Raw genomic sequence first — 22,930 nt, 5'->3', positions numbered from 1 at the left:
TACAACATCTTTGACAGTGCCACCTAAATATTATTTAGGTTACTACATCCACCTATGTCACATGTGTCATTGTGGAGAGGCCTAATCCAACACTGATGTATCTGCAGGTGTACTTTAACTAAACCAAATGTCATCAACAAACTGATAATCTGTATTCCAAGTTTTGGTTTGTTTCGCTTGTGTTATTGCTATGTTGTGTGAGTGTGTGTGTGTTGAGTTCTATATAGTTTTAATCTGATAATGTATATCTGCTGCAGATTCTTATGCTTTTAATATTGTTTTGCTGATGAACCTCTAAATGATTTTTATCTGAAGAATTGCACAAACACACTACTGATTGCATGGTAGGACAGCAGCTGTACTCCATGCTCACCCACCCCAGACAACAAGGGAGCCCCAGTAGTTCAGAGGTTAGAGTCCTGGACTAATACCTGGGAAACCAGGGTTCAAATCCCCATGTAGTTATGAAGCTCACTGGGTGACCTAGGGCCAGTCACTACCTCTCAGCCTAACCTACCTCACAGGGTTGCTGTGGGGAATAAAGCAGCTGAGGGAGAACTAGGTATGCCACCTCAAGCTCCTTGGAGAGGTGGGAAATAAATGAAATAAATATGTAAAATGAAATAAACTTCATGTGCATTTGAATTTATTTTGGAATGTGTATAAATCTCTCAGTTGCTCCTCAATCTTCTTAAGATTTCACAATGTTGAAAATGGCTTAGAAATATAGCCAATCTGTGGGGAAAGTGTGAATTGTCCTCTTGTTAAGTACCAACATTTGCTCCTGGAAAACTGAATTGGAGCAACAAACACAGCGCCGAGAGCGACACTTTCAAAGTGAAAAGATGAAAGGTTGGAGAAGAAAGTAAGTGGCAATCACAAACCAGACACAAATGAAATTGGACAGATAGAACTAGTGCGGATTGCAATTTGTAAATTATTGAGTGGGACTGGGAGCTTCGTGGATGAGAAGATGTTAGAAACAATTTAAATTAACTATGGTATTAAGATGTTGCTTTTTGTAACACTTTCAAAAAATCTGCTAGATGCCCTGCCTCCAGTTCTATTTAGATCATTTGGAGCATTGCCTTTGACTTTGCTCGCACTATTCCCCAAACTTTTCAAGGTAGGTTTTCCCATTCCAGTATATTCCAGATTTCAAACCATTCCTATTTCTTTCTTTTTGTTTGCATTTTTTAAAATTAGAAACTGTAAAGCAAGTAAAAGGTTCTGCGAAGTTACAGGGAACCAGGCAGAGGGCCTTTTCAGTACTGGTGCCCTCCCTGTGGAATGACCTCCCATCAGATGTCAAAGAAATAAACAACTACCAGACATTTAGGAGACATCTGAAGGCAGCCCTGTTTGGGGAAGCTTTTAATATCTGAAGGACTATTGTATTTTAATATTTTGTTGAAAGCCGTCCAGAGTGGCTGGGCAAACCCAGCCAGATGGGTGGGGTATAAATAATATGTTGTTGTTGTTGTTGTTGTTGTTGTTGTCGTTGTTGTTGTTGTTGTTTTGACTGTACAATTGCAACCTCTGAGAATTAAAAGTGTCCAAGTTCTATTCTTAATGCACAGTTAGTATTTGATGTTAACACAGATGTTATAATTCAAAATGGAGTCACTACCACAAGTATTCCAAGTAATATGGCAACATCCACCTGCAGTAATAAAAAGATTCTAAATGTCTCTCTGTTAAATGCTCCCTTCAAGATTCCCTCCCTGTTGGGGGTCCCTTTCTGCATATATCAATTATGTGCAAAGTCCCCATGATGCATTTATTGGGTATACACTGGGGCTATGACTAGAGTGCACATTACCATCTAGGATGGACCAAAATAACTGAACAGGGTGAATGAGAGAGAAATGCACCCAATACCACCTTAAATTAACCGAAAACCACCAGAGCCCAGTTTATTTTGCTGATTTCATGCATTTCATAAGAAGCTTTTCACAGTAATGTGAAATGCAGTTTGCCACCACATTTGAAATGTCTAAGCATTGCTGAAGGCGCCCATAGGAAGCTCAGCTGCTGCAGGAAAAAGACTGCTCATTGCATGCGAGTGATCTAAAGTGACTGACAAATCCTCATATATTATCAAATGCCTGAAGAAGTAGCTTAATATTTGCTAAAGGAAAGGGGGGGAACCTAATTAAATAGTTTGTATTTGCTAGGAGCATGCTAGGCTATGAATATGGAAGTATATATAAAGTAATAATACTCTTGTTATATCTTTTCAGAAACACACAAAGACAACTCATAATCTGCTCTTATTTTACTGGATTAACAAAAAGAAAGTAAGGCTGCATACACATCATGTATTTAAGGCACATTCATGCCTTCCAAAGAATCGTGGGAACTGTTGTGGGTGCTGGGAACTGTAGATTTTTGATGAGTAAACTACAGTGCTCAAGATTATTGAGGGATGTTTTAAATATATAGTGTATACACAGCCTATGATTAGAATTTGAATGAAGACTAGATGGACTCTTCCTATGGAACATCTGGTCATACATAATAACCAGGACATCAAATATAAAAAATGCAAGCATTTCCTATTTTAGGCTATGAAATGTCAAGACTCACACTCACATATGGTGTGCATAGCTTGCAGGAGGAAACCTACCTGTGCTTATTTTTTCGAAACATGGTCATTGGCCAGTGTGCAATTGATTCTGGAACCAATCCTGTAAAATAAATTGAATGACTAACTCAATTCTGTTGGGTTACACCTGCAGGCATTTGCATCTGTGCACACTGCGAGCAGCCATGTTAACACACTCACCAAACTTCAACACTCACAATTCTTGGACAGTTGAAAAACTAAGGCTTGCAGGTTTTTATTAAAAAGGGAAAAATCCTAAACTGCTCCCTGGGAAGCAGGATCGATTGTTGAACCACTCTGGAAACTAGCGCTGCGAAGGGAATAGAGGGTCTCTTAACAACTCTTAGGGATGCGGGTGGTGCTGTGGGGACACGGGTGGCACTGTGGGTTAAGCCACAGAGCCTAGGGCTTGCCGATCAGAAGGTCAGCGGTTCGAATCCCTGTGACGGGGTGAGTTCCCGTTCCTCGGTCCCTGCTCCTGCCAACCTAGCTGTTCGAAAGCACGTCAGAGTGCAAGTAGATAAATAGGTACCGCTCTGGCGGGAAGGTAAACGGCGTTTCCGTGAGCTGCTCTGGTTTGCCAGAAGCGGTTTAGTCATGCTGGCCACATGACCCGGAAGCTGTACACCGGCTCCCTTGGCCAATAAAGTGAGATGAGTGCCGCAACCCCAGAGTCGGTCACGACTGGACCTAATGGTCAGGGGTCCCTTTACCTTTACCTAACAACTTTTAGCACCCTTAACAAGCTATAGCTCCAAGAATTCTTTACGTGAAACCATGACTAGCAAAAGCGGTATCACTATTCTTTAAATGAATGGTGTGAATGTGATGCAATTGTAGGTGGAATTAGAGCCAATGACAAGCAGAGCCAACTGAATTCTAATTTTGTCCCCATCCGCCTCCCTGCTGAGTTCTATAAGGGGCAACAATGAGACTAAGGAGAAGGAAACTGACAGGCAATGCCACTCCCAGGACTGGGTGTGAGGAAGAAGGCAGGCAGGCAGGTGGAGGTGATTGAAGGTGGTCCCCCCTCTGCCCTAATAGACCAGTCTTCATGGCAGATAGACTTGCCACTGCTTTGTGAGGATTATTTCCAGGCTGCTGCCAAATAATCCTTACTTGCAAAGGTACAAATCACATGGTAGAGCCAATTGTGAGCTTCTACATACAGTCATTTCCCGGCATGGAACAACCACATGGAGACAGCATCCAGAGGCATTCTATACAGTGGTACCTCGGGTTACGTACTTAATTCGTTCCGGAGGTCCATACTTAACCTGAAACTGTTCTTAACCTGAAGCACCACTTTAGCTAATGGGGCCTCCCACTGCTGCCGTGCCGCCAGAGCATTATTTCGGTTCTCATCCTGAAGCAAAGTTCTTAACCTGAACCACTATTTCTGGGTTAGCAGAGTCTGTAACCTGAAGCATAAGTAACCTGAAGCATCTGTAACCCGAGGTAACACTGTATTTGCTCTGTCAAGTTAGAATGTGCTGTTTATTCACACAGCTCATGTACAGATGATCTAAATCGACTTTTCCCATCGTCCTTAGAGTATTGTCTTTTAAAAAGTATTTATCTTATTTTTAGAATAGCTATGTATGCCCACTTTTTTGTTTGAAATCCACATGTAGCAAAATGTCAAAAGCCAAACTATGGCTGGCCGTTTCTAATTCCCTACATCAAATTCATTTTATTTCTCTCCCCCTCATGACCTCAGCGTTTTCACCAAAGATATTGACCTATATTCTCCTCCAAGCACCAGCCCCCCCCCTTATTTAGAGTAGACATCTACATGCGGCAAAAATAAAAATCCCAATTAATACCCTGGTTTTGCCTCAGTGGTAAAAAAAAGGCATCTCTTGAATGCAAATAAGCAGTGATAAATTGTCAAATATTCAAAAGGTGGAAAATAAGCTATAGAGCCGGGCAGGATTTTGTCATGTCTAGAGTACAAAAACGTCTCTCTCGGAGCTGCAAAATAGCAGGCTGTCACATACCACTTGTACAATTAAAGTTGGTAATGTCCTCAAGCATTTATGTGTATCTGTTTCAAAGGCTTAAGCATAGATTTCTATTTAACTAGATGTATGGTTGTATTTCTCCATTGCATCCAGGCATAGGAAGTTGGATGTCCCAGTAAGAATGCGTATTGAAATCATTTAACAGCATGATGATGTGAAGAGATTGCAAATTCCAGCCATTTGGGGGAATGAAGTTTATGCAGCTCACTCAAGCACAGAGAGAGCTTTCTGGGGAAAGAAAAGCAGAAGTGAAAATGGGATGTGTTGCGATGTCTTGGTGTCAGAGGACAAAATAAATTGTGAGCCAATGTGTTTAAAATGCTCTTAGAAGAGAATACATTATCTCCCCGTGGCCTGCCACTATAAAGGCCAAGCATATGTGAAACTTTGCAATGAATAAAAAGGCACCAGTACTTCTTTTTATAGCACCGGATGAAACTGCAAACAAATCAGATCCAAAAGCAATGCGGAAACTCTCACAACTGTGTCTAAATAGGAAATTGCTAATGAACTGAAAGCACAGGGAAAATCATAATAATGAATGTATCTTGACTAGGATATTTCCCCCCATTCACTATAATGGGGAATCTAAAAATGTTGTTTTCCCTTTTTCAAAGTAGATGGCATTTACAGGCACACATGGCCATCCAGAGTGGATCCAGGCTGCCAAATTGTAGGCAGAGACATACAGGTGTTTTCATCCAGGGACGCCTTTAAAATCAATTTGTTTTAAAGCATCTTTATTTTCTGCCAGCATTAGATTCAGTTTACAGGCATGGCAGCCCCTTCTAAGCGTACGAAGCCTGCCATATTTCAGAATGATAGCTGTAGCGGTTCTCCCTGGTAAGAATGGAGTGAGGATGGGGGGAGGAAGAGTGTAAATTTCCAAAAAAGATTGGGATTGTGGGAGCAGGGATAATGCCATCTGCCAGCAAGGGGGACGAGATGGGTAATTGGCCTAATCCAGCAGGCTCTATTTAGTTTTTGTGTTCAGCTCAAAAATGTACATTTTAGGTGGAAATACACTGCAAAGCATACAAGAACATGTATTTAAGGGAGAAGAATGCATGTTAAATGGATACAGTGAGTCTGTTTTATCCCTTATATTCCCAGTAGGAATATAAGGGAAACCTGTGTTTTCAGGTAAGTTTCACCTCTCCATAATATTAGAAGCCACAGAAACTCAGGGCTGGGCTTCCAGGGTTGCACCCCTATTTCTATGGAAAAGTATCTCCATCAAGATACAACAGGTGTCCACACTGTGTACTTTCCAGAAACAACTGAAAACATTTTTGATTCAATAATCTTTTCCAATTGGATGAAAAGGTATTTTCCTTTGGTTTAAACCTGTCTTTAGTTGTTTTCTATACAGTCGTACCTTGTTTCTCGAACAGAATGCTTTCTGGGAGTCCGTTCAACTTCCAGAACTGTTCAAAAATGAAGACTTGGCTTCTGATTGGCTGCAGGAGCGTCCTGCAGCAAATCAGAAGCCACGGAAGCCATGCCGGACATTCAGCTTCCGAAAATCATTCGAAAACTGGAACACTCACTTCCGGTTTTCGATCCTTTGGGAGCCGAAACGTACGAGTTCCAAGGCGTTCAGCAACCAAGGTATGGTTGTACTTTCTTAAGGAAAAAAGCATACACATTGAGATGAATGTAAAAGGAAATTTATAACTTAATAAAATAAATACAAAATGTGTACAATTTAAAGGTGATCTTTCATACTTTTTAAAAAATATAATCCATAAAGCACAGAACTGAGGCCATACTAATGGGTTATGGAACAGAAATTGATCCATATGTACTTATGGATTCTGGGTGCAGAGTGCCAGTTAAAAGGTCTTTAGAAATAAAAATTAATTCCACAATATTTTTCCAAGCTTCCCACTGTGTTGCTTCACTCTGCCCTCACAATAGCAGAGCATGTTACTGTTTGTCACAGAGATGCCACAAAAGATTCAAAGAGAAAGAGAGAGAAATGAGCTTGCAACAGGAGTTAATGCATTCATTTCAAACCTGAGAGTCAACACTTCACAACTGTGGTAATAGCAAGTGTCCAGTGGCTACCCACTCGTAAAAAAGAAAAAAAAAGTGTCAGAATAAGATCAAATGAACAGGGGGGAAAGGCAGCTTTGCAATAAAGGATTGCATTGGAGAGAACAAAGGCATAAAACATCAAGACTGGAGATGTGCAATTGTTCCTTTAAAAATCTTTGCTTTTCCTGATACAGAATATTAAATAGTGAAGTCTCAAATCATAAAATCAATCCAATTGCTATGGTAATAATAAAGAAGAATCCTATTCAAAATGCTGGACACAGAGCAGATGAAATTATACCTTTTGGGACCTATCATTTGCTTAAAATGCTTCTGGAGTCATCTCTTATTCATCCAGAGCTGGTATTCAGAGCAAAACATAAAAATAGATTTTGTTTTTAGGCTTGGGCTTACAGTTCTCTGGCTGGGTCTAGCGCTCTTACAATGAAGGTGGTGAGGATGCAGCGTGGTAATTGTATTATAGATAATTAGGTTTTGTCCAGAGAAATGGTTGAAATTTCAGTTCACTTTGATACCAGAAGAAAGATAGCCAGGAAAATGCAGGTAGCAAATCAAGATGTAATTAATCATTAGCAGAGAAGGCATTTCTCCATCTCTAACTCCAACCAGAACCAGATCTCAAAGAAACATTGTAAGTCAAAGAATGTAGAGGTGCAAAGTAGTCATTATATTAGCAGAACTGGGGATGAATTTGGAAAGCAAACTTGGTAGGGCAAGTGTCAAAGTGCTGACACTCAGAAAAAAATGCTTCATTTGTTGAAATTCCTTTGTTTGAGAACTACAGTACATACCAAAATGCAGGCGTAAGCTACAGTTTATTTTTAAATGAAGAAAAACATGTAATTATTTTCCTCCCAGGGAATACTTAATTGGCTCTTGCTGATGTGTGTGTCTGTGTGTTTTCAAAAACCAAGCAAACAGTACACAGTGACAAAATTTGCACAAATTAGCATTCTTCTTCCTTCTGAATTAAACATCAGACTTGCACTTACGTAAACCAAGGAAGATCTGCTAAATCAATGCAGACATCCTTCTTTAGATTGGGAAGACAGATGCACCAACATGTCAACGCTCCATTATGTTCATTCCCATACTGTTGTTTCATCAATTCTCATTTATTACTTCTTTAAAGGACAATTAATTCCAGTCTGTAGATTCGGGTTCACCACTATGCTCCCTTTGCCTACAGCCTGAAACTTCATTCTTCCCTTTAAACCTTTATACCACTGAAACATTTATTTAAACCTTTCTGATCACAAGTGAAGGTGCATTTTTACAATTGTGAGATGTGAGTTGATCATTTCCGATTCAGTAATTAACAAATTAGACACAGAATGGTCTCCCCACCACCACCAAATGGGTTGCTACAAGATACCTGGTGAGGTCAGAAGTGTTCTGGAGATACAAGCATAGACTTTACAATATTTTTGTTCACACTGAACACTCCACCCCCCTACGTTTGGCAGTATTCTCATTGCCCTGAGCAAAGCTATGCTATTTGCAATCCATTTAATATTGCCCCTCTCAAAAAATGTTCTACTGCTATACATTAAATTCAGGGTGGCTTGAAACACTGAAGGATGCAACAATCACCACCTCCTGTTTGTGTTTCATCACTGCACCCAAATTAGGGAGAAGCATGCACGACTTTCCATTGATAAATATTTGAATTACCTATGTGGCTGCGTTTCACCACAGTGGAAATATATAGTCCCTCTTTTGGACAGTGCAAAAATGGCATACATTATGATTTATGCACACATCCTGAAGTCACATTCAGGTAGGTTGCCACTACCCTAGAAACTTCCAGATATCTTTTCTTATTTTATGTTTGATCTGAAGTTCTGCTTATTTGTCTCCCCAGGTACATTAAACAGAGTTACAATGTGTGGGCAAGATAGTGGGTGATTCCAACTAAATCTCACTCAGGGCAGACTCAACGGCTCTGCTCTGTGTATGCCTAATGCTGGATGTCATCCATTGTACCATTTTCATTGCGTTCCGAAATGTAGATCTTCGGCTATGCATTGTATTCATGTGTGCTGCTCTTGGAGATGATAAAAGATTCCCCTGAACCTCAGCTTCTCCCTTTCAGTTCTCCCAGTCATCTAATAAGTAGGACCTTTCAGGTGCCACACCATTTCTGTGCTGATTCACAGCAGAAAGGATGGCATTTTCTCAGACAGTAATCATAGCTTCTATCCAACAATAAAAAAAATAAGACAACCTAATGCTGGAAGGCTGGAGGAGCTGTTCTGCTGCTGCAGAGTTCCCCCTTGAAATAGATGACACTTGATGAGATGGACTAACAGAAGATTCTGAGGGAACTCCAAATATTAGTTCATCTTGTAGTGAGACTAGCAAGCATTCATCTGTGGCGTGGCTCAAACACAGCTTGACAGTATTGTAGATGTAGCTGCTGATTTGGATTTCATTACTTTGAGTGAGACAAAAAGAGGGAGCAGGGTGGGTGGGTGTGTGTTGTTAAAAAATATATATAACCTAAGTTTGGCGTGGCAGGAAAACTTGAGTCTGAATGTACAATTTACCATGAGCAAAAGAACGCACAAGGTCTGAATGAAACCTGGTAAACATTACAGTTAATTTATAGCCTGAAACAAAGGAACAGGTCTTTTAATTGATTGACAAAGAGAAGCTAAGGATAGGAAAAGTAAATGAAAACACTCTAGAAATGGACAGGTTTGTAATTGGAAATTGGAAAAGGTCACTCAATGCGCTCTGCGTAATTTAGTTGAATGGAATCATTATTTTATAGAAATCTTTATTTGGAGCCCAAGTGTGGGCAGGACTAAGCCGAATAAAGGTGGACTCACATCTTGTTTACTCCTGGTAACGTGCTGCTTCTGAAGCCTAACAAGATAGCGATTGTAAAAGGTTTTTTTACAGGCAGGCATCATACCCAAGTGGAAATGGAAAACCCTCCACATTTCCAGTTAGGGCTAGCTACAGAGGTTGGCATAGTTGGGTATATACTGAGGTCCATGAAATAGCTGTGGTGGTGAGGAAACCACCAAGAGCTTCCTTTTTTTTTTTTTTAATATATATTTATTCAAGTTTTTCAATACATAAACATATTTAAACAAATAACATTAATTATTTGACATCTTTTCATCATTACTTTGGACTCCCCCACGCCTCCCGCACACACTTGCATCGTTAAAAAAATTATTTCCAAACAAATTATCATTTTGTTCATAATCTTGGATTTGATCATTAGCGTATAGTTTAAACTTAAGTCTAATTTAGTGGTAGACAATTACTTCTACTCTGACATCCCAATCAACATTCGGCCAAATTACAATACTTTTGCAGATAAGTCTTAAATTTCTTCCAGTCTTCTTCCATCCTCTCTTCTCCCAAGTCTCGAATTCTGCCGGTCATCTCAGCTAATTGCATATAGTCCATCAGCTGCATCTGCCATTCTTCCAGCGTGGGTAGATTTTGAGTTTTCCAGTTCTTAGCAATCAGTATCCTTGCTGCCGTTGTTGCATACATGAAAAATGTTCTGTCCTTCTTTAACACACTCTGGCCGACAATGCCCAAGAGGAAGGCCTCCGGTTTCTTAGTAAAGGTGTACCTAAACACCTTTTTTAACTCATTATATATCATCTCCCAAAAGGCCTTCACTCTCGGGCAAGTCCACTAGAGGTGAAAAAAAGTTCCTTCATTTTCCTTACATTTCCCCACCAAGAGCTTCCTTGACCTACTGCTTCTCCTACTCCTACAACCTCACTATTGTCATCTGCTTGCAGTTAACCTTCAAGATGGATGAGGGAAATCTATTGCAGCCACCTGGGCTGCACCAGCAACCTTACCATCTGGTTGGATCAGAGACCTCATCCTGAGACATGGAGTGCTCTCTGCATTACAGGCGGGAAAATGTGTGCACAGTGAAGGGATGGTAGACTATGGTCCTCTCACTCTATTGCAGCATGGCCACCAGCATGTAGGGTCTAATGTAGGGGTAGGGAAGCTCCGGCTCAGGGGTCCAATGAAGCACTCTGGGCTCCTCTGTCATGGCCTCAGAACCACTCCCCTTCTTTCTAGTCCATACCCTACACTTACCTTGTTTCATGTCCTTCTCAAGTCCTGTGAACTGACTTTAGTTTGGCTAAAATGTAACCTACTATGCAGTCACATCCATTGCTCCACCCACTTTTTGTCTTTGGCCCCACTCCCAATTTTCATGTTAGAAAATGCAGCCCTTGGACTGAAAATTGTTCTTCATGCCTGGTGTACTGCTAGAACCTTTGCATCCAGCAAGTGTTCAGGAAAATGCTCCTGCATAGATGCTGAGTCAATGACAGAGACCAGATTCCATATTCTATAAGCCACTCTGGAGTTTGGGCAGGGCAGCAGGATTCTATTTTCCTCTCTGCCCAAACGCCACAAAGTGAAACCATCTAATTCCACTCATCCCTGCTTGTATAGTGTGTGGGTGCATTATTTGCCTCTGTGTGGTGGGTCGTGGGGATTCTAAACAGAGAATGTGGGAGGGATACACCAAGGCTACTAAACAGAGAGGGGATGTCTCAGGGCACAGGCTGCAATACGGCCTCCCAAATTTTAGCAACTAAGGATATAAATTGACTGTCACTTGTGTAACAAGCAAAATGCAAACAGAACAAAAGAGAGCAATAGAAAAACTGCCCAGTCCTACAAATCCTTGCTGAAAAGGAGACCATAAACCAGATGTTTGCATTCATTGCATAATAGTTATATTAAAGAAATCCATACTCTAGCAATGTGTAATATATACATTATATAATGTGCACTACAAAAACAAGGGGATGGAGCAAATTGCTAAAACTATTTCATCACACACTTTATGCCTTTTATTCCCCCCTACCCCAAAGCAATCTGATACTGGAATCCAGCTGAGAAAGTTAGCAGTGGAGAGTGATGTGGGAGGATAACACACCTAAAACACTGTGAAATCCCAAGTATGGTAAAATTCATAGTATCAAATCCTACATGAATCCAAATCTAAAAGCGCAACGTTTTGCTAGAAAAGTAACAAAGAGTGAAATATAAAATCTAGTAACCTGTCATCAACTGTTAGAGGTGTCCTACTGATATTTAACACTGTGCTAGACATTATAAAGAACTTTATCTGTGTTCCAGAGCTAAAAAGACAAACTTAAATTTGGTCTGTGGTTTGGACTGGGGAGGAATTTAACCCTCTGCCTCATCATGGCCTCAGTTTGGACCAGTTCCTTCAGAATAGCTAATTTCACCGATGACAGCTGCACCCCAAGGAGACAAAGTGGCTGCAGAAAGGGAGGCTCAGGCCAAATTGTGACTCTTAAGTCCCTATTCCTCCCATCTGCCACGATGCCCTGATCCCAATGTGGAATACTCCTCCAGCTATTACTTAGGGAATAAAAACGAAGAAGAAGAAGAAGAAGAAGAAGAAGAAGAAGAAGAAGAAGAAGAAGAAGAAGAAGAGTAGTTTGGATTTGATATCCCGCCTTTCACTCCCCTTCAGGAGTCTCAAAGTGGCTAACATTCTCCTTTCCCTTCCTCCCCCACAACAAACACTCTGTGGGGTGAGTGGGGCTGAGAGACTTCAGAGAAGTGTGACTAGCCCAAGGTCACCCAGGAGCTGCATGTGGAGGAGCAGAGACGCGAACCTGGTTCCCCAGATTACGAGACTACCGCTCTTAACCACTACACCACACTGGCTTCCAAGCACACAATGGCAAATCACATGCTTAATGAGATATCTCTGTGGCAGGAGAGTTCATTTTTTAAAGGGATGAGTTCCATTTTAAGTTCACCTCCCCTCCAAGATATCCTTTACTTCTACTTCTGAGAAGCTGGAAGATCCTACAACAGTCCCAAGGCAGCCTGACATGCCTCATCTCAAGCAAAGCTGCCCTCGGGCACCCACTAACCCTTGACAGCTGATCTTTCCTTTTGTCCCCTGGACCTCAAGGGTAAAGGTGGCAGTGGACCTGGTGGGAAACCCAGAGCCTGTGAAGGAGCACCCTTTTGACTGAAAGAAGGCTTTATCCTCAGAAGGTTCATCAAAATGAAGACTGTGCATGGGAGAAGGGGTAAGATCATTGTAGCAGAAAAACAGGAAGAAGAGGAGCTGGCAGTGAGCTATAAGCCTGTAAGTCTCACCTGGATCCTTGTTGGGTCAATGAAATATACTCGGAACTGAAAGTGGATTTCATGCTCTTTATTCAGCTCATAGTGGTGAGGAGGAATGGAAGTTCCCCCACAATATCTGCGTTATATACATTATTTACACAATGGAATGGGCTGCATGTGATTGGCTGATTCCGGGATTCTCCTGTAGGCCAATCAGGTTGTGGATTCACTTCCACCTGGAGCTGGATTGGGTGGCTCCTGCGGACCAATCAGACTGCTGCATTGTTCTAGGACCAATCAGACTGCTGCATTTTGGATCCTATTCAACTCAGTACACAACAGTCAACAACCTGAGTACACCCTTGCTGAGCTTCCAATACCGCAGTAAGTGCTCCCCATGGACAAAGGGCAATGCACAAGCTCCAGGCCAGGAACTTGCAAAGATCTGACCCCACAGGTTCTGGTCGTCCAGGAGATTCTTCCTGTGGTTCCTGTCAAAGAGCCTCAGGCACAGTGCTCTCCTGATCTCCAGCAGCTGGCTCAGAGTCCTGAACTTGATCTTGCTCTTTAGCTGGTGTCCCTGCGACCTCCAGCTCTGTGTCTGCATTGATGCTAGATTCAGGGATCATGACAGTTTGTCTAAGGACCACATTCCTTTGTGGGTAACCTTCCAGGGGCTGCATGAATGTGGGTGGGGCTGGAGGGGAAAAGTGGACAGGGCAATTAGAGTGTCTTACACTTGTGCAGTAGGCTGCATTCTATCCATGCAAAATTCTGAGCACACACTTCTCTCTCACACACACACATATTTCTCCAAGGGTGTGAATCAATCCAAGGAAGGCAGGTGGCCTGGGGATAGTCTTGCAGGCTTGACAGAGAGGACTGGTGGACCACATCCACCCTCTGGACCTGTTACTTCCCATCCCAAGTTTCTGTCAATAAACCCTTGCAAGATCTGGAGAACATCATCCTCCATTGTCGTTAAGAGAAAGAAACCCAAATACAATTCAATTTGCTCAACGAATGGGAAGAGACATAGCAGGGGAGGAGGGAGTTGGTAATCTTCATTTAGAAGTCAACTGCATTTAACTATAGAAGTATTGGGAGACAACTGTGCTGCTCCTTCAATATTCCTGAATGCCCAAGACTTCATGATGAAAATAAATTTCAGATTGCTGTGAGTCAATAAAAGGTATGTGAAGGTGAAGCTTGCCTGACTGCTGGGGAAGAAATGCCTGCTCTTGCCTTTGAAGAGGTCTATAAACTTTGTCTTTCAGAAAATAAAAAGGCGTTCAATTTATGTATTACTGAAAAGTGACTCTGCCTGGACAGAGATGACTCTGGGGACTGTGTACCATCTCTTCCCCACCCTTGATAATAGCTGAACTAGCACTAGCTATTTGTGCTAGATACCAAGATAAATTGGTGGCTGGAGGTTATCTTTCTAATTTACTAGAGATTTCCTGATAGCCTTGCCGTTCTAGTATCTAGCATTACTGATCTAAATTGACAGATCAATCAGGCTACAGCAACATGCTCTCCTATATGTCTGACCAGCAATGGAACTGAGCCCTTTGCTGTCACCATGCTGCTAAGGCTGCTTTTCCTGGCTAAGGTCACCATCAGGAGGCATCCATAGAGAAGGCCTGATCAATCCCTCCATGTGGAGCGAAAGAGGCTGCTTCCGACGAATCCATTAATGCAGAAATTCAAACTCAAAATGTGAAAGCAGGCTATAATAAACATCTTCTACCCTTCTGTCAAATCCAATTAAATTAGAAGTGACACAGTAAATACAAGTGGTATACTATCACACTGTGCTGCAATGGCATTTCATGTAATAGATTTTTATCCTTTAGTACAGAAGGGGTGGGAATAAAAAAAACCCAAAACCCATAGACAGCACTTTGAGAAGTTTGCTATTGCTTATGTTCTCAATACCACTATATACAAAGTGCAAAGGAGGGCAACAAAGATGATCAAGGGTTAGAAAACCAGGCCTTGTGAGGAATGGTTGAAGGAGCTGGGTATGTTTAGCCTGGAAAAGAGGAGACTGAGAGGAGATTTGATTGCCACCTTCAAATATCTTAAGGGCTGTCACATGGAAGAGGGAACAAGCTTGTTTTCTTCTACTCTGGAGGGTAGGATTCAAACCAATGGCTTCAAATTACAAGAAAGTTGATTCCAACTAAACATCAGGTAGACCTTTCTGGGAGTATGAGCTATTTGACAGAGGAATAGTCTCGCTTGGAAGGTTGTGGACTCTCCTTCCATGGAGGTTTTTAAGCATAGGTGGGATGGATGCTTTAGCTGAGATGCCTGCATTGCAGGAGGTTGGACTAGATGGTCCTTGGCGTCCCTTCCAATTCTACAATTCTTTGATTCTATTACAGCCAATTTTATGGTTGTTGTTGCAAATCTCTCTTTGGAACTATGGCACCTCATAGAGCAATCCTATACCTTCTTACCTTCAGAGTTGGTATAATATTGTAAACTGATTGCTTGTCTCAGCATATATACTAAGGATGGGGAAGGAAACAATTCACTCTACTTTTCTCACTGGACTTTTCTCAGTAGACCAAAAAATTCAATTTCCTAGACTTGCTTGAGAATTAGAACACAACTATCGATTGCATTGCACATTTATCTGAATTCTGTGGTGAAGTTTTTGTTGTAAATGCTGTTCTAAAAAAAAACCATTTTAAAAAGTCCATATAATGCATATTTTGGGAAATGCATTGAAAAGCTTTGAAATGAATTTAATTGTTTGTGTTCTAGGGAAAGAGTGTGCACAAAATGTGTATAATTTACTTGCAGCTTTTTCAGAGAGTCTGCAAGAAGTATAATGGAATAGATCTATGTCTGAATACCAACAAAACAGATATGGGAGAGACTTAGACTGGTCTGTTCATCCCTAATGCACATTTGATACCAACATATTATCATGCTTTCTGAAGCTGTTGTTGCTGTGATATGAACCCTCTTAATAATACAACTATATCAGAAAGATTTTGGGCGCTAAACAGAGTATACCCCTACATATAAAGCAGTGTAATATCTGTTTCAGGACGTGGACACACACTTACAGACATTATATCCTTTTCATTCATGGTTATTTGTGCTCATGAGGTTATGGGGCAGTGACATGTAATTCCACTTTCAGTGCTGTTTGTGCCTGCAGAGGTTTAGGGGAGGTCACACTGCTTCATAGAATCATAGAATTGTGTGGCAAGGTCCCAAACCCTCCCAGGAAGTGGAATAAAGACACATGAAACAGTACACTGGTCAACAACAAATTTGTTGTCTGCATTTTTTCAGTTGATTTAGGACGAATCTGATGCGCTGAATCCAAAAATCACATTGGTTTTGCTCAGTCAGGTCAAGTTTTTGAGCTATGGCCACGTTGTTGTTTTTACGTTTTTGTTCACACGTACGCTTGTGTGGAGCATTTTAGAAGAAGTTGGTGGGGGTAAAATGCCATGTTGAATAATTGTTTTGATTGGAAATGATTATTTTAATGATTAGAAGTATTCAGGTCTGATAGTTCTGGGTGATTATGTTGAAAAGGGATCAGTTTGAAGTCATAAAACCTTGAAATCTTCCATAAATTGGTGCACACGTTTCATAAGGTGTGCTTACCATGCTTATTTTGGTATTAAACTTGGTGACCAGGATAAAGCTTGGGCGCCACACATGGTGTGCAAGGCATGCACCGAGACTCTACTTGGGTGGACCAATGGCAAGAGGAGTCTGAACTTTGGAATTCCCATGATTTGGATTGAGCCGACAAACCATGTCATTGACTGCTACTTCTGCGCTGTTGATGTGACTGGGATCAACAGAAAGAACCGGAGCAGCCTCAAGTATCCTGATCTTCAATCAGCACGTCGTCCTATAGCTCATTGTGATGAAATTCCAGTGCCTATCTTTGGAGAACTTACTGACATTAGTGATGAAGATGCCTCCAGTGTTGAAGGACATAAAGAAGAAAAAGTGGTTCTTGAAGATGATGCTCCACATCCATTTTCCCAAAAGGAGTTGAATGATCTAGTTCGCGACCTCAGCTTGTCAAAGGACTCTGCCGAACTGTTGGCATCCAGACTGAAGGAAAAAAACCTCCTCTCTGACAGTGCTCGCATCAGCTTCTTCCACAACAGGCATCAAGAGTACCTCTGTTTTTTCTCGGAAGGGAAGGACTTGGTGTACTGTGCAGATATTGCGCAGCTTCTGCTCAAGCTTGGAGTGCCACAGTACGAACCCAAAGATTGGAGACTGTTCATTGACAGCAGCAAACGATCACTGAAATGTGTTCTGCTACACAACAGCAACCAGTTTGCCTCTATACCCCTGGCTCACTCGACTACACTGAAGTAGAACTATGAAGTGGTGAAGTATGTGCTGGAGAAAATTGGTTATGATCAGCATAAGTGGTTTATTTGTGTTGACCTGAAGATGGTGAACTTTTTGTTGGGACAACAGTCTGGCTTCACCAAGTACCCATGTTTTCTGTGCATGTGGGATAGTAGGGACTGTGCTCAGCATTACACGAAGGAGGACTGGCCTGTGCAGGAGGAATTGGTGCCTTGCAAAGAAAGGAACGTCATCAACAACCCTCTGGTGGACAGAGACAGAATACTCTTCCCACCGCTGCACATCAAGCTCGGCTTAATCAAGCAGTTCACCAAGGCTCTGGACAAGGATGGTGACTGCTTCACTTTCTTGTGCCAGGCTTTTCCAGGATTGACCATGGAGAAGTTGAAAGCTGGCATCTTTGACGGTCCTCAGATCCGTCAGCTCATCAGAGATCCAGAGTTCGGAAACTCAATGAACGAAGTGGAACTGGAAGCGTGGAAGGCATTTGTTCTGGTAGTGAAGAACTTTCTGGGCAACAATAAGGCCAGAAACTACGCAGAACTTGTCAACAACATGCTGACTGCTTTCAGAAACCTGGGCTGCAACATGAGCGTCAAGATGCACTACCTATTTTCACATATGGACCGGTTTCCTGAGAACCTGGGTTCAATGAGTGACGAGCAGGGGGAGAGATTCCATCAGGACATGAAAGAGATGGAGACCAGGTATCAGGGTCGCTGGGACACAGTCATGATGGCTGACTAATGTTGGACTCTGAAGAGAGACCCTGCTGCTGAGCATTCCAGGAGTTTCAAGAAACGGAAGTTCAAGCCCTGAAGTTTGAAAAATGGTGAAGCAACATGCAATTTACGTGTACTTACCTTTATCAATGCCCACCATTCAATTTACAGTAATCGATGTTTCTATCAGGTAATCAATATATGTTGTTGGGAAAACATTTTTTTCTTTTAAAAACATATTTAGGATGATATGTGTTGACAAAAATCAGCTGATAATGCCACAAAAATGTAATTGATTTTGTCACAAGATCTGATTTTTTTCAAATCAACATAACACAAAAACCTGACCTGATGGAGAGAAACGGATGCCATTTCCTGATTCAGCAGTGCAAAAATACCCTAAATCAGTTGTAGATATCTAGACAACATTCAAAAAGTAAAAAAACTGTTGCCCAGTGGTATTTTTGGTAAATGGGCGAAAAAAGGCCAAAACCTTATTGGTTACAGAATGTGAGTGGTATTGGCTTAGGCATTGGAAACCACACAACTATACCTGACTCCTGCCCATCTGCAGGAGTCTTGGAAGGGTTAACCACCAGTAGGGGGAGCCCTGCTGATGCATATCAACTAGGGACTCCCCCAGGGTCATTGCTAGGGGTTGTGCCATGGCCCTAGCCCCCCGTCTGGGGCTTTGGATGGAGACCACAACCCCCGGATTCCTTTAACAGAATACCCTTGAATTAGGAGGGGTAGGTGATGGCCACCACCTCCCCTCCCCTTCAACCTAATACTCCAATGCCTAACAGCCAAAGCTTACAAAGTTGCGACAATTTGCTACAAGGTAGGCGAAAAACCAAATGGCCAGTGCCAATTTGCCAAGTGGAAAAATTCCTACCAGGCCCTTTGGACAACCAACCAAGGTCCATAGCAAGGTGAAGGAAGAAAAGAGCCTAGCCTAAGGGAGGGGCAGGAGAACTGGCTAAGCAGGGAGAAAAACAGGGGCGAGTCCTTGGCCATGGGCAGTTTAAATAGCCCGCACTATGTCCCCGGACCGTCCGAATTGGACGGCCTTAGGGTGGCGTGGCTGAGGACCATTCAGTGTGGTGTAGTGGTTAAGAGCAGTGGACTCATAATCTGGTGAACTGGGTTCGCTTTCCCGCTCCTCCACATGCAGCTGCTGGGTGACCTTGGGCTAGTCACAGTTCTCTGAAGTCTCTCAGCCCCACTCACCTCACAGAGTGTTTGTTGTGGGGGAGGAAGGGAAAGGAGAATGTTAGCCGCTTTGAGACTCCTTAGGGTAGTGATAAAGCGGGATATCAAATCCAAACTCCTCCTCCTCTTCTTCTTATTCAATGGCACAGGGGCGATCCCGCCCTGCGCAGGTGGGGAGGGCTTGCTCCCAGCCAGAAATGACATCTCCCTGGGAATGGGAAATGGCTTTGTAGAGTTGCAAGGGACTATAAGGGTCCCCTCATCCAACTCCCTGCAATGGAAGGATCATTTGCCCAATGTGGGACTCAAACCCACAACCCTGAAATTAAGAATCTCATGCTCCATCCACTGAGCTATCCCAAGTCCATTTCCAATCAGTGCAAATCCCCTAACTTTCTGATGAGTTTACCCATAACTTTTTATATTACAAACATTCTGGTTTATTTTTGGCCCTCTTTTGTTGCACTTTAGCCCCTCTGGACAACAATCATGGGTAGAATTGTGGAAGCATCACAGAACAAACTAAAGCAGGATAAATCCACCACAAATGCACAACTAGTGCACCAAGAACTTGTAGCAGAATATATCTGCAATAAAGCACCAGCTTTTTATTTGCAGGGGTGGGGGCATTCAGCACAGTTTTTCCTAGACAAATAACTTAAAAGTCAGGGTGGGGGGGGGTGGTGATGTTCCAGCTTAGAAGTTTCACTTTGTTTTTATGCTCCAGAAATTTTATTACAATTTTCTGGCCAGTGAAATGCTCCTTAGAACTTCAGCCACAGGTGCAGTAAAACCTAACAATTCATGTAGCCAATATTTCTATTCTAAATTCATTATCCACATGCATTTTGCAGATGAAAGAGAAAGAGGTGATGATCCTTATTAGTCCAAAGGTTGATTTCACAGAATGAACAACCTTAAGGGGAGATCTGTTATCATTAAATGAATATTCAATTCTGCTGGAACCTAGAGAAGATTGAAAACCTCAAAGCTCTACCCATTAATTTCTCATGCAGGCCAGACTCATCTCCCAGTGGTAGCACATAAACTTTTCTTGCACATGGTCCCAGTTTCAATCTTTGACATGTCCAGCTAAAGAATCTCAGGTAGCAAAGCTTAGAGAAACATTTTGCCTGAGTTCTTGATTGACAGGGGAGCTGTGAGCTGGCTTGATGGCCAAAGGCTACTTCATATGGTTTGTATAGTAGCAGCTCCTAGTCTATCTTACTGGGATTTCTTGAGTAGTGGGGTAGGAGAGCTGGAAAAAATGTTTTCAGATCTGGCAAGCAATGTGCCCCTTTGGTTTCAGATAGTACATGGGTAGACAAGTCTAAAATGCCCAGTAAGGACATTTTCATGGCCCTCTGGCGGTTATCGTGGCTCATTTACGAGAAGTAATGTATTTGCTTGGACAGGCGGAGTCCCCCAAACCCTGGGCGGCCCCCGTGCGGAATAAAGACTCAAGACAACGTGCTATGGGATTAAAATTGGCCACAACTTTATTATGTTTCAGATGGGGATAGACCTTGGCTCAGGCACTGAGTGTTTATCCCTCCCAGTCTCCCGCCGGGGATCTGGGGAACATCAGGGTTATCCAGTGGGGTGGGGATGGGCTGGCTCTGGAGAACATATGTTCAAGCAGAGAGAGCCCGCCCCTGTTACGCCACCATCGCAGGGGAAAGCAACGACAACCTCTAGGCGTACGGCCAAAGCCTCCCCTCAAAACAACCCCTTTAATGGGGAATCCTGGTATCGCCACTGCAAAGAGGAGGGGGGCATGAGTCACCTCTCTCTCTCTCTCTCTCTCTCTCTCTAATATTCACACACACAGAGAGAGAGAGAGCTTTCTCCACAGTCCTTTTTTCACTTGGGATGTCATGCCCATGGAATAGGTATTCTAAACATGCAAATCCCCTATGTGCAAAATAAAAACAATATTGCTGCATTGCCTTCTTCTAGCAGGAATAATTTTGTTGCTAGAACACCAAAGGATCTGCCCATAACATTCCACATGCACACAGGTGTTGACCTCATGGAAACGGTCACAGTGATAGTCTCTCTGTTCTTCCAGCCTAGATAGTTACATCAAATAACTTCTCACAGGATTCTGCATGTCAGTATCTCCAGATCTATCCTAATGTTTTCAAGTGTGACATCTAAAACAAAGCACTGTGTATCTCACAGCACAATCCTGTGCATGCCTGCTGAGAAGTCTCATTATGCTCCATGGGATCTTACAGAAGCAGTGGAGAGTATATCCCATTGAACTCAATGAGGCTTACTTCAGAGTAAACATGCACAGAATTGCACCACATCTCTAAAAGTTTATTTCTCATACTTCCCTGTTTAAAGTCTGAGCATGCATTATAGAAGATGCATAAAATAAATCATAAATCATTTCACATGCCCATACTGTACAGCTAAAGATTTTATCGGACCCAGCAGTTAGTTGCATGCCATAATTATTATAAAAAAAATTTTCACCCTCAACAACCAGCATAAAGAGAAAGGTGATCTGGATCTGCAGGAGTTGAATGTAAAATCTGCATGTCAGGTCATGAATTTTTTTTAAAAAAAAATGTTTTAAAAGTGCTTTTCTACCTTCATTCACTTTGGCATACCAAAGCACTAATTTATGACTTTTTTGCTAAGAAAAAATATTACTGTATTATTATTAATATTATTGGTACTGCTATAAGGCACATTGGGAAGGATTGTCCCTTGATAGTTCATGTGCATCACCAGAGATTAGCAAAGCCATTGTCAAGAAAACATGTACTAGTGGCTCACACTGGGGACATTTGTGACCTGCATATTGAACTGGCAAGACAAAACAATTAACCTGATGTTTTCTTTCATCATGTTGCCCTGCAATGAACAAACATTATTCCAAAATTAATATGCATTTATGTCTTTGAAATTTCAACAAAGTACACTATAATGAGGGAGACTGCTGTAGTATTAGTTATATATCATTAGTCGTTTAAAATCTAATTACAGAAAAAGCTGCATGTCTGCAGGTTACTCATCTGCTACCTACACAGGGTAATGTTCCATCACTGTGATAGTGTGCTTTGTCTGCGGAGCGCTTGATTTTAATGATATACTGGGCAGAGATAATGGCTGCAAGAGAACATTCAAGGAAGAACTTTCCAAGTGCATTCCTTATCCAGTGTACAAAGGAACACAGGAAATGGTGTTATACCTTCAGACTAATGCTCCACCTAGTCCAATATTGTCTATACTCTCTGGCAGCATGTCTCCAGGGGTTCAGTTAGGATATCTTTTCCGGCCTTACCTGGGCATGCAAGTGGTTGAACCTGAAACCTTTAGCATGCAGAACAGATGATCCACAGTTAGAGCTCTTCCTCAGATGCACTACACACATGCCTGAGGGCTGAACTACTCTTCATACTGCACCACATATAATTTGTGTTTTTGTTTGGGTGGGTGGATAAAAACTAGAGTGACGGCTACATTTTGTTGCAAGTCTCCATTCATTAATTCCTAACACTCTGCAGTGAACAACATATGGAGAAAAGACAAATGTTAAAGAAGCCTCAGATAGGATATGTTGAGAGGACACATTGGCCACAATAAGGAGCCTCGAGATCATGTCATCAAAACAGGGGACTCAACACTGTTGAAATTTTACTAATAAGACTAGCTACGCAGCTAAAGAGATGGGGTCACTCTTTCTTTGTTATTTGCATTGTGCTGTCATCACCCAATTGTACTTTCTTAGAGGAGATGGATTGGACTAGGAGAGAAAGTCAAGCCATCCATCACCCACGTATGTGAAATAAAAAGGT

The 22,930-nt window shown here is 42.0% G+C and overlaps 1 protein-coding gene across 5 annotated transcripts in view; it reads right to left on the bottom strand.

The window, feature by feature from the left end:
* MGAT4C (MGAT4 family member C) overlaps positions 1-22,930 on the bottom strand; it is a 335,593-nt gene that overhangs the window by 89,754 nt on the left and 222,909 nt on the right. For 2 of the 5 annotated variants that reach the window (XM_080971498.1, XM_080971496.1), the window contains exon 2: positions 2,630-2,690. The exons of the other annotated variants lie outside the window; for them this stretch is intronic. The gene's annotated coding sequence lies outside the window, so the exon portion shown is untranslated. The remainder of the gene's footprint in view (positions 1-2,629; positions 2,691-22,930) is intronic. 5 annotated transcript variants of the gene reach the window in all.

This window comes from Podarcis pityusensis, assembly GCF_964106645.2.
Source record: "Podarcis pityusensis genome assembly, chromosome: 10".
In the NCBI taxonomy this organism is placed as follows: domain Eukaryota; kingdom Metazoa; phylum Chordata; class Lepidosauria; order Squamata; family Lacertidae; genus Podarcis; species Podarcis pityusensis.
Note: the sequence above shows the minus strand (reverse complement) of the source record. Positions and strands in the feature narration are given on the sequence as shown.